At 36.6% G+C, this 12,122-nt stretch overlaps 1 pseudogene; it reads left to right on the top strand.

Annotated features, from left to right (window-relative positions):
• The first annotated feature begins 2,924 nt into the window (after nt 1-2,924).
• On the top strand, nt 2,925-3,040 carry LOC129085146 (uncharacterized; annotated as a pseudogene).
• Nucleotides 3,041-12,122: the final 9,082 nt, after the last annotated feature.

The raw sequence follows: 12,122 nt of genomic DNA, 5'->3' as shown, positions 1-12,122 counted from the left end.
CATGAGTGGCTTTTTTTCACACCCCATTTAATTTACACTGGTTTTACCTTCCTGCACAGATGGCCTGCTTTTCCCCTTCCTGTGCTTAATTCTCACTGAAGCCAGAGCGTTAGATACCCATGAGGATTCAGCAGAGTTGAGGAATACAGGAAGAGGAGTCAGACGGTGCTAATATTACAACAAAACTGCAGGAATGGTTCCTAAAGCTATGACAATATGCATAAAGGACTTAAAACATATTTTTGTAGCACATTTAATAAAATAGGAAGATGCAAGTACTGTTAATTGAAAATAAAATAGGAAACTAAAAAGCATATGTAGTATAATTCTCAAATGGTGACATTTTAAAAGTACATATAACTGTATATTTTATATATGTATATCACATATGTTTTAAAAACCAGGAATTTATTTTAAAATTTTATTAGTAGTTATTCTGGGTGAAAGGCCTTGGGTAGTTTTATTTTCTTCTTTAAATTTATTTTAATTTTTCTATACCAAGTACATATTAATTTTATAATCAGAAAAATACCATACTTTTTAATGGGGTATTTTTTTTTTTAGAGAAAGAGGAAGGGGATGGGGAGAGAAATAGGTATCAATTTGTTGTTCCAATTATTTATGCATTCATTGGTTGGTTTTTGTATGTTCCCTAACCAGGGATCAAACCTGCAACCTTGGCAGACGGAGTGGGGAGGGGGTTGGGAAGAGAAAACCATACTTTTAAATAAGAAAAGTGACATCTAGAGTTTTTTGTTTTCTTGGTCTGTTTGTTTGTTTTTAGGTGTTTAAATCTGAATTAAAGCTGCAGTTTCTGCTTAGTTTTTGCCAGGAAGGGGCAGTATTAGTCCCCAAGATTTCTGCAATTGCCATGTTATGGGTGTGTTGGGAAGAGACTTGAGTGCATGGAAGAAGTGAGGGTCCTCATCTATCAGCACCTGTTAATTGTTTAGCAACAAAAAGTAGACTTGCTCTTCCTCTTAAGTGGAAAAGCCAGCCTAGAGGATCAAAGGCGGGGGTGGTGGTGAAGGAAGAACCTTCAGAAGGGCCTTCCTCTTCAACATTTTTCAGTGATGATTACTCCAGGGACTCAGCCAGCTGCACCCTGCAGCTGTGTTTCCAGCTGTGTCTAGTGGGGATGGATGGTGCTTATGTCAAGGGCTCTATGGCCTTTTTCCGGGGCATGTAAACTAGCCAGTAAATAGTGTAGAACTATGGCTACACTGAAACTCTGGGCAACAGCCTTTCTGGACAATTTTCAAACAGTTGAAGTTCTACCTCTAGGTGTCAGAAAGATCAAGTGAGCCAATGTACATAAAATTGAAACCGCCAGAGCACTATATTGTTGTGTTTGTGTGAGATTACATTTCTCTCTGTAAGCTCTAAAACTTTAAAGCTTAATCACCATTACTTCATAAATGAAGTTGACAACATTTTTTATTGCTTAGCATATTTTATAATTCCTGAAGCAATAATATGATGACCATTAAGAATGCTTTAGAACAAGAAAAGAATGAGCCATCATTCAAGAACCCAGTTATTTCCATTTCAGGGGCTTTAAAATGTTTATGCTTATATTATAAGAATAATTAAATTATATTTGGGGAAAAAATATCAACCTTCTGAAATTCCACTATCCTAAGACAAGTGCCATCAAGTCTGTGTATTCTCTTTCAAGTTTTATTTTTTTTTGCTAAAGGTAAATCTTTAAAGTTTACATGATAGTGGATATAATCATTTTTCAAATCTGATGTCCTATTTCTTTTCTATTTAATACCATATAAAATAGGAGACAGTTTAGAGTAATAGTTTAAAAAAAAAACATGCTCTGGAGTCAGGTTGGAGCTTCTCTAAGGAGTCCTCTTCCCACAGGTGGAAAAGGGAAGTCAACCTGGGGGTGGCCAGGAGCAATGAAAGAAAAACCTTCAAAAGAACGTTAAGTGGGGCAATACCTACGTCACAGAATTATTGTGAGACAGAAATGAAGTAATATCTACAACATGGCTAATATATGGCTTGGGACATAGTAAGTGTTCAGTAAATGGTAGCTTTTTATACCATACGTATGTCATTACATAGACTTTATATGGGGTGGAGCAAAAGTAGGTTTACAGTTGTGAGTATGAGAAATAGAGTTTATTCTTACTATTATTTATTAATTATTGTATAATTTTCCATATAAACCATTGTAAACCTACTTTCGCACCCACTCTGTACTAATTATTTTAATATCAACATAAAATTCCATCAGATAAATGAACTCTAATATCTTTATTTTTGACCATTCATTTCATTTTTAAAAAAGATTTTATTTACTTATTTTTAGAGAGGGAAAGGGAGAGAAAAAGAGAGAAAAACATCAATGTGTGGCTGCCTCTTGAGCGCCCCCTACTGGGAACCTGGCCCACAACCCAGGCATGTGCCCTGACTGGGAATAGAACCGCAACCCTTTGTTTTGCAGGCCGGTACTCAATCCACTGAGCCACACCAGCCAGGGCAACCACTCATTTTCTTATAATTTTTCAGCATTATAAATAAAGCAGGAAATGGATCTTGCCACATTTTAGATTCTCTCTTGAGACTATATATAATTTAATGGAAAACTGTGTCCATGAACATTTTATGGTTCCTATACAGCAAAACTGTCTGTCAAAAGTGAGGGGGAAATTCGACCACTCCCAGAAAAACAAACTCTGAGAGAGTTTGTCACCACTAGAACTTCCCTGCAAGCAATACTAAAGGAAGTCCTGCAGGTTGAAATGAAAAGACAACAGACAGCAACTCAAAGCCAAATGAAGGAATAAAAAGCTCAATAAAGATAAATACATGGGCAATTATAAAATCGAATATTACCATAACAATGGTTTGTAATTCCACTTTTTGTTCTCTACATGATTTAAGAGACTAGTACATTTTTAAAAACCATTGCTTCTCAGCCTTTTGGCTAAGATCAAGTGTAGTAGCTGTTCTTATCAGTTTTAAAAAAAACCAATTATTTATCTAAAAATTAGAATTATTGCAAATTTGGTTTATAACTGCAAATTTTGTTCTCTACATAATTTAAGAGACTAATGGTTTTTTAAATGATTAATTTGTTTTTAAAGACACAATGTATAAAGATGTAATTTTATGACAAAAACTGAAAGGTGTGGGACCAGAAATATTAGAGCACAGTTTTTATGATTGAAGTTAAGATGGTATAAACTCAAATTAGAGCATTATAGCTTTAGGACATTAAATGTAATCTCCATGGCAACCACAAAGAAAATAACAACTCAATTCAAAAATGGGCAGAGGAATTAAATTGACATTTCTCCAAAGAATATATAAGTGTTCACATGGCCAACAAGCACATGAGAAAATGGTCAACATCATTAATCATTAGGGAGATGAAAATCAAAACTACAATGAGATACCACCTTATATCCATTAGGAGAGCTAGTATCAAAACAAACAACAGAAGACAGCAAGCATTGATGAGGATGTGGAAAAACTGGAACCTTTGTAAGCTGGTGGTAAGAATGCCAAATGGTACAGCTGCTGTGGAAAATAGTATGGCAGTTTCTAAAAAAATTTAATTTCAATATGATCCAGCAAGTCCCATTTCTGGGTATATACACCAAAGAAAATGAAAGCAGGGTCTTGGAGGGATATTTGTATGAACATGTTCATAACAGCATTATTCACAATGGCTGAAACATGGAAGCAAACCAGGTGTCCATTGATAGATGAATGGATAAGCAGAATGTGATACATATACACAGTAGACTTTATTCAGCCTTATAAAAGAAGGAAATGCTTCAATAAGCTACAACATGGATGCACCTTGAGGATATGATACTAAGTGAAATAAATTAGTCATGAAAAGACAAATACTGTATGATCCTACTTATATGAGGCAAGAGTTTTCAATTCATAGAAACAGAAAGTTGAATGGTATTATCCAGGGCCTGGGGCAAGAAGGAGATGGGGAGTTATAGTTTAGGATATTGAGTTTCAGTTTTGCAAGGTGAAAATTGTTCTGGACATGAATGGTGGTATGGTTGATGGTTGTGTAACAATATGAAGATACTTAATATCAGTAAATCGTATACTAAAAATGGTTAACGTGGTAACTTTTATGCTATGTATAATTTAGCACAATAAAAAAAAAAGCCTGAGAGAGAACCTGAGAATTATCCAATAAGCAATAAGTATGTATGTGTTGTAGTGCATGGGATTTATAAAATCTATTTTGACTCCGTATTTGTCTTTTTTGTTCCTTTCTTGATTCCCAGCTCCATTCTATACAAAGAAGTTTGACTAATAGCTGAGTTCTAAATAGGCGAGGTCCTTTAGCAAATTTCTTGGAGGTTTCTTTGCCCTCATCTAGGTTATGCCATAAAAAGGCACTAGAATGGAGCGATTAAAAGCCAAGGCTCTGGTGGCAGAAAAAGGAAAAAAGACCTGGGTTTGAATCTGAGCTCCCCAAGTAACTAACATTGTGACTCCGGTAGTTATGCCACCGCTGTCTCAGTTTATCTGTGAAGTGGAGATAGAAGTTTCTTTTGGAGTCTTTCATGAGGATCAAAGACAAAATGCATATGCTGATACACTGCACCATGCCTGACACCAGTAAGAGCCAATGCATGTTATCATCATACGGAGAAGCCCCAGCAGGATGGGGAGAGAATCTACTCTTTCTCATTCTACTAGATGATGCGTGGACCATATCAGCCTAACAGCCGGTCCGCTTTGCAATGTGAAGTGGGAATTATGTGAAAAATGTTGCATTATTGATTATTAGATAATATCAACAAAATGGGGATTTGTATAGATTCTATAAAAAACAATACTTTTTCAATTAAATTTAGAAAATAGACAAAAGAAGAAAACTCCTATTTGAGTTTACACTATAATTACAAAGTAGACCTGAGTGAGCATATGGTCTCTTAGAACAAAAGTTAAATAAAGTCTTCTAAGACCTACTTGTGCAAATTTGGTTTTCCTTAAAAGACCTGGAGATCAGATATTCAAAAGAGATACTTTTTAAACAACATTAATATTTACACTGTAAACTCTTCTTTCTCAATTACTTCTTATTTGCCAATTGGATGAAGGCTTTATGCACACACATATTCATGGGTTTATGTTTATGTGCGTGTGTGTGTGTGTGTGCTCTTAGTTTGCTTACTTACGTTTTTTTCACAGAAAAAAAAATATGTAATTGCAAAATTACCTTGGTGAACACACCCCTTCATTTTGTAACAGGAAAGGGCAATTTGGGATTCGAGGTCACCCTGCCTTTTACCTCCCTCACCTACTCTCATCCCCACGCAGGCCTAAAGAAAATATGAGGGTGTATCTTTCTCTCAGAAGAAGGCACACAGAAGAAAAAAAGCACATGTCAATAAACTATACAAATATGTATTTAAAACATGACTGGGAAGGAAACATATGTCCAAAGACTTATACATGAATGATAGCAGCATTTTTCATAGTAGATATAAAAGTTGACACAACCCAAATGCCCATCTCCTGATGAATAGACATGTGGTATATCCATGCAATGAAATATATTTATATAAATTATATAAATATATTTATATATTTATATAAATGTATCCATGCAATGAAATATATTTATACTTTATATAAATATATACATATTTATATTTAGTATGTTTAACTCTGTTTTGTATTTAAAACACACTGAGCTATATGCTTTATAAGGGTGAATTCTATGGCATGTAGATTACATCTCAATAAAGCTGTTAAAAATGGGCGGGGGGAGCAGGACTAGGTTCTGATAGAACTGTTATAATTGCTTTACTACATCTATATATAATTTCATCACAGCAGTTATAGCATTTTCATAAATAACTTGAAGTTTATTTATGTAAAGCCAATTTTTTCTGAAAACATCTTTTCTCTGGAAATCAGTTTTCCAGAAAAAGCAGGGAATATTAATAGCAAATTTGCTCAAACCCTCTTGGAGGATTATGGAAATGTTTGCGCTCTCTATTTACATTCACCAGTTGAAACTTCTGAGGCAATGTTTGTTTTCTGAACATTTAAAGCTTCCTGGAGAGTTGGAAGCATTCTTATTAAGAGTGATGCTAAAACAGCATACACATTTGACATGAAGAATTAAATAGAATGACCAATGAAGTCCTAGCAAAGCTACTTCTAAATTCTACCACTGTTCTCTACTAGTGTGTATGAGTTTTGTTTTACTATACCCAACTTATGTAAGCAATTAATTTCTTCCAGAAATTGAGACACCATCAAGCAACGATCAAGGCCACTCTAAAAACAAAGTTGAATTTTTGATTGCTTTTCCATTTGATCTTCTTTAAGGATTAGACTGAACAATGTAATTAACATGTTAAAATAATGAATGAGATTGAAATAATATTACAGGCTTTATGTCATGCATATTTTTAATTTTATAGGTATAGCAACTAATTTTGGGGGGCTAGGGATAATTTCTTAATAGAAAAATTCTTACACAGAAAAAATACACTATGTAATATTAGATTCCGAGCTTATTTGGATCACACATTTAATTATACTAATTGAAAAAAATAAATTGTAATCTATAAAAACAGATTAGAAATGACCACATAAATCTCCTTAACCTACCAACCAGTATTATTATCAGTTATTATCAGAAATTATCTATAATATTTATGAGCTAATCTACTACTAGGCCCCCAGGAACATAGCTTCAAAAATAAAACAAAAATAAATTAAGAAAAATAGAGACAGAGTCGATCCTTTGCAACCTCTTTAAAATCAGATAAATGACTCTTTCCTGGGTCTAAACAGCTTTCTTTTCAACTGTTGTCCACAAAGAATTCCATGCCCAGAAATGCCTGAGAGCTCTAGTGGAAGCGAATGGCCAAAAAGTGGAAACAACCCAAATGTCCATCAGCTGACAAGCGGTTGAACAAAATGTAGTATATCCATACAATGGAGTATCATCCAGTCATAAAAAGGAATGAGTATTGGTACATGTTGCAATATGAATGAACCTTGAAAACATTATGCTAAGTGAAAGAAGCAAATCACGAAAGACCATATATGATAGGATTCCATTTATATGAAATGTCTAGAATGGATGAATTCATAGAAACAGAAAATAGGTTTGTAGTTGCCTAGCACTGGGGGGGAGGAAAGAATGAGAACGGACTGCTCATGGACATAAGGCTTCTTTTGGGGGTGATGAAAATACTCTACAATTAGATAGTGGTGATGGTTCAGCTCTAGCACCTGGCTCACTGAGAAGAATAAAGGCTGGAAGAAATGAGGATGGACCTCCCCCCAACCTCAAGAAAGTCTTAGAATGAATTAAGACCATCCACCCATGACAGGGTGATCCAGAAAAGTGCCAGCCCAGACAGAGCAGAGATTGCATCCATGTCAAAGTCAGTTATGGGCAATAGCTCCTATTTCATTTATTTGCCCAAGTCCACCTTCCCCTTTGTTTCCTCAACCCACTTACACCGATTAGTCTCCATTTGCCGCACTCCCAACCCCAGGTCATTTTCTGTTCTTCTCCACCCCTCATTATCCTTGTAAAGGTAGACCTTCACCAATGCATCTCCTGGGTTCTCGTGCTTTTTGGAGTCTAGTTAGGTTTGACCAGAGAGGGGCATAAGAGGTAAGATTGAAGGGTGGAGGGAAAAAATTGGGATATTTATTCTTCTGGTCTTCCTTTCCAGCCCCACTCCATCCCTCTCCTCTTTGTGATCCTGGCAGTGGTTTCATTGCTCTGCAGCCATAGTTCCGGTCAGGCAACCCCCTCTCTCACATCCCCAGAAAGAAGTAATCATCAGAAAACTAAGATAGTCTGACAAGAACTGAAAATTATTTCATTTCATAAAATACAGATCCTCCAAGGTCAAAAGTTTAGGATGAGTTGAATGCCTGGTCTTAGCCCACTCAGCTCCAAACTACTAAAAACAGACCTTCTGTTAGGTAAAATCAGATGTATTGACCCATTGCTATGGGGGAGACCACACACTAGAGAAACTGTGGGGCATCTCACCAAACCAAGGGAAAGATAGAATTAGGATAGATAGAATTGTGGGGAAAAGTAGAGTTAGATAAATCAGTGTTTTGATAGGCTTCAAGCAAAGCAAAGCTGTGTAGAGTGGTCAACATAACATCCAAATTGCAAAGTAGACCAAGGGTCTTGTTTCCTTAGAAAAAAGGAAGTGATGATTGATGTGGAATGTTGTGTGCGGAAACCTCTTATCTGAAGCTTTGCACCTGGGATGTAGATCCAGACTGCTTCTCTACCACAGTAACTTAGACGCCCCCTCAACCCCCCCAAAATCCCCCGGCAAGGGTGGGTTGTATCATTCTTACTGATATTACTCCAAATAGCAATTTAAATCAAATTACTTAAATTTATGATAGTCTCTGGTTTTACAGAACAGTTTCTCGGTGAGTAAGAAAGCAATAGCCACCAGGGTTGTTATGACACTTTACAACTGCAATGTGTCCTTGGGGGAAATAATGTTTCCTGTTTACTTTGCAACTGGCTTTCTCTGTCTTTTATTCCATTCTGATGAATGGTAGGGCAGATTTTTACAGTCCTAGCTATTTTTACTTTCTCATTACCTTGATTATCTTCACTGGATGTGTAGCATAAGCCAGAAATAAACTTTAGTAGGACTGAACTGCTGATATTCCCTTTTTTTTTTTTTTTTCTACCAGAACATAACCTAGGCTATGCTGGATGTCATAGAAACTCTTGTTTTAGTTAAATTCCCATAAAATGAGGCACTGGCTTAGAGGCTGGTAGCAGGTGGCAGAAAACTGTTATTACTGGAGGATGAAAAGATGTATAGCCATGTTATGCCGTGGCAAATATTTTAGTAAAATTGCCATCTGAGATAATTTGGAAAGCACATCAAGTTCCTATTATTTTGTAGCTTTAGAAGAAGAGGTTGGAAAATAGAATGTTTATAACCTGTCTTGGTTGCTGATGACTGTGTTTGGCAAGGTATTGTAAGAAATAGATAGCGCAGGAAAAAACTGGCCAGTTTGCAAGCAGGAAAGGGAAGAGAGAGTGTCCACAAATTTGGGAAATGGTTTGCAAAAAGCAACCATTTCTGAGCCTCAAACAGTAAAAAGCAGCACTGAGAAATGCTCTGATAACAAAGTCTAATTAAAACTCAGCCCTGCAGCAAGGATCAAATCAAGGCAAAGCTACTGACTTATTGCTAAAATCTCTGTATGTGTTAAGGTGGCGCCTGTTGTATCTTTTTAATTGGACAAAATAGCTCAGGGTAAATGAACTAAAGGTGTGGCTTTCCCAACCAAGATAGCCCCAAGTAACTGCAACTGAGAGCATGAGGGGAGGGAGGAGAGGAGAGAGGGAGAGAGGCAATAAAGCGAGAAATGTAAAAAATCCAGAAAGTATAGTTAAAGAAAAATGAAAATACATTCATTCCAAACTGTATAAATAAATGTTTATAGCAGCATTATTCATAGTAGCCAAAATGTGGAAACAATGCAAATGTCTATCATTGGCTGGATAAACAAAATACAATATATTCATACAATGGAATATTATTCATCAATAAAAAGAAATTAAGTAGAGTTATGTGCTGCAACATAGATAAACTGTGAAAACATTATAGTGAGTGAAATAAATCAGTGACAAAGATCCTAATATTGTATGATTCTATTTATATGAAATGTCCAGAATAGGCAAATCCATAGAGACAGAAAGCAGATTTTTGTATTTGCGTATTGCTGGGAGTAGAGTTGGTGGGATGGGAGAAGATGGGGGGAGTAGGGAGTGCCTGTTAATGGGTATGGAGTTGCTTTTTAGGATGATGAAAATGTTCTGTAATTAGGGGTGATGTTGGTATAACTCTATGGATATACTAAAAACCATTGAATTGTATACTTTGTACGGTATATTCATTGTATGGTATATTAATTATCTCTCAAAAAATAAATTTGAATTTTAAAAAAAGTATGTCCAGAAAAAAACTGTAGGTGTGACTACTTGCGTATACAATTTACTGGAATCATGAGAATATGACTAAATTTTTGAGAGAGTTAAACTGTTAAAGTGCTCAATGGCTTAGAAAAAGAAAAATCGACTTCTAAGGATTTAAAACAACGCTTGGCCCCAAACTTTTTGAGTAGGAAATGGGCTAGGAAAATTTCTTAACCATTAAGGAAGATACATTCACAAATTTCCACTTTTGATGAGGTTTAAGAGGATGTCAGAAAAAGAAAAAGAGCTATGGAGACAAGTGGGCTGTGCTGAGGATACAGAGAAATTGGAACCCTTGTGCATTAGCTTGTAGGAATGGATAATGGTGCAGATGCTGTGGAAAACACTTGTGGCAGTTTCTCCATAGGTTAAGCACAGAATTACCATATAACCCAGCAATTCCATTCCTAGGTATATATGCAAAAGAACCGAAAGCAGGGACTCAGATATTTGCCCATGTTTAATGCACAACAGCCAAAGCATTATTCACAATAGCCAAAGGGTGAAAATAACCAGTGTCTATCAACAAAATGAAAGGATAAACAAAATGTGATATACACAAACAATAAAATGTTATTGAACCATAAAAAGGAATTAAAATTTTATTGTGTGCTACAGTATAAATGGACCTGGACAACATTATGCTTAGTGGTATAAGCCAGACACAGAATGACAAATACTATATGGCTCCACTCATATGAGGGATCTGGCATAGACAAATTTATAGAGACAGAAAGTAGGATAGAGGTTACTGGAGACTGAGGGGAGGGAGATAGGGAGAGTTATTGTTTCATGGGCACAGAGTTTTTATTCAGGAATATTGAAAAAGTTTTGGGTATGGGGAGTGGTAATGGTTACACAACATGTATTTACTGTCACTGAACTGTACACTTATGCATAGTTAAAATGCTAAATATTGTTGTTTATGTTTTGTCCTAATAGCCCCTCCCTCTAAATACTATGCTTTCTCTAGCATCCACGTTACTATTTCCTCCATTACAGATGTGCAAGCTCAGTCTTTGGAAAATAGCATTCTCAAGTTCACTGATCTAGGAAGCGCAGCATTGAGATCCAAATCCAGGTACGGATTCAAGCCTTTTCTTAATCTTACATTGCACTAAATCATTATTCCCTTATATGCTGTACCACTTTATGATACCGCTTCTGTTATTAGATTGTAGTCTACTGTTGGTCTATTCACCTGGCTTGACCGTGAACTTCTTAAAACAGGGGAAAATGTCCTCTGTCATTCAATGCTTGATCATTATCTCAAGGTCTGACACATGGAGTCTTCTGGAAGCTGAAGGCATTGCTAAGGATAGGCCAAAACTCAGCTGAGGGCTTGGTCTTGAAAGAAAAAGGCTGTGATGGATTCTACTGAGTGACTCAGTAAGCCTAAAAGTAGCACCAGTTCCGGGCACTGTTGGATGCTAGAATGTAGGGACAAGAGCACACAGTCGCCATTCTCAAGACACTTCAGCCTAGTGGGCCAGGTGGATAGTAACACAGAGTCTTCAAGAAGAGCCAGACATGTGCTCAGAGAGCACACAAGTTACAATGAATGGAAGAAGTGGTGCTCGATCTGAGTCTTGATTAAAAAAAAAGTTGGGATTATCCAACAGTATAAGAATGGTAAACAATTTTCCAAGCAGAGGACAATGCATATGTGAAGGCATATGTTGGGATATGGAGTAAAGTGGGGGGAGGGGGAGATGTGCTGGGGATTTGGGAAAAGTCTTCATCATCAAGGGGAACAGAAATGTGAGACTTCATGCTGATAGGAAGCCATTGTAGGGCTTTTAGAAGAGAACATGGAGCACAGGTGCCAGACACAGGAACTGAAAGCCAGGTCAGATAATCTAAGGAAGCTGCTGTCTGAGACCACTGCAGAGGTTCAGAGATGGAGTCCTGGAGCCAGACTGAGAGAGAAGGCAGAAATTAGATGTTAGCACGGGGCATAGATTCCAGGACTGGCTGGGATCCCAGAGAACCTGTAGAGCCTGTAACATGAAGAAACCTTAAAGCAGCAACACGTGTGCCCTTATTACAAGAGGCAGGACAAGAAGGAGCCAACCATTTGGTCCCTGAGATCTTTTCTGATATACTTCCATATGCCCAA

Source organism: Pteronotus mesoamericanus, unplaced genomic scaffold (genome assembly GCF_021234165.1).
Source record: "Pteronotus mesoamericanus isolate MK-2021 breed Mesoamerican mustached bat unplaced genomic scaffold, CSHL_Meso_final scaffold_21, whole genome shotgun sequence".
In the NCBI taxonomy this organism is placed as follows: Eukaryota; Metazoa; Chordata; class Mammalia; order Chiroptera; family Mormoopidae; genus Pteronotus; species Pteronotus mesoamericanus.
This window is presented reverse-complemented; position numbering and strand designations above follow the sequence as displayed.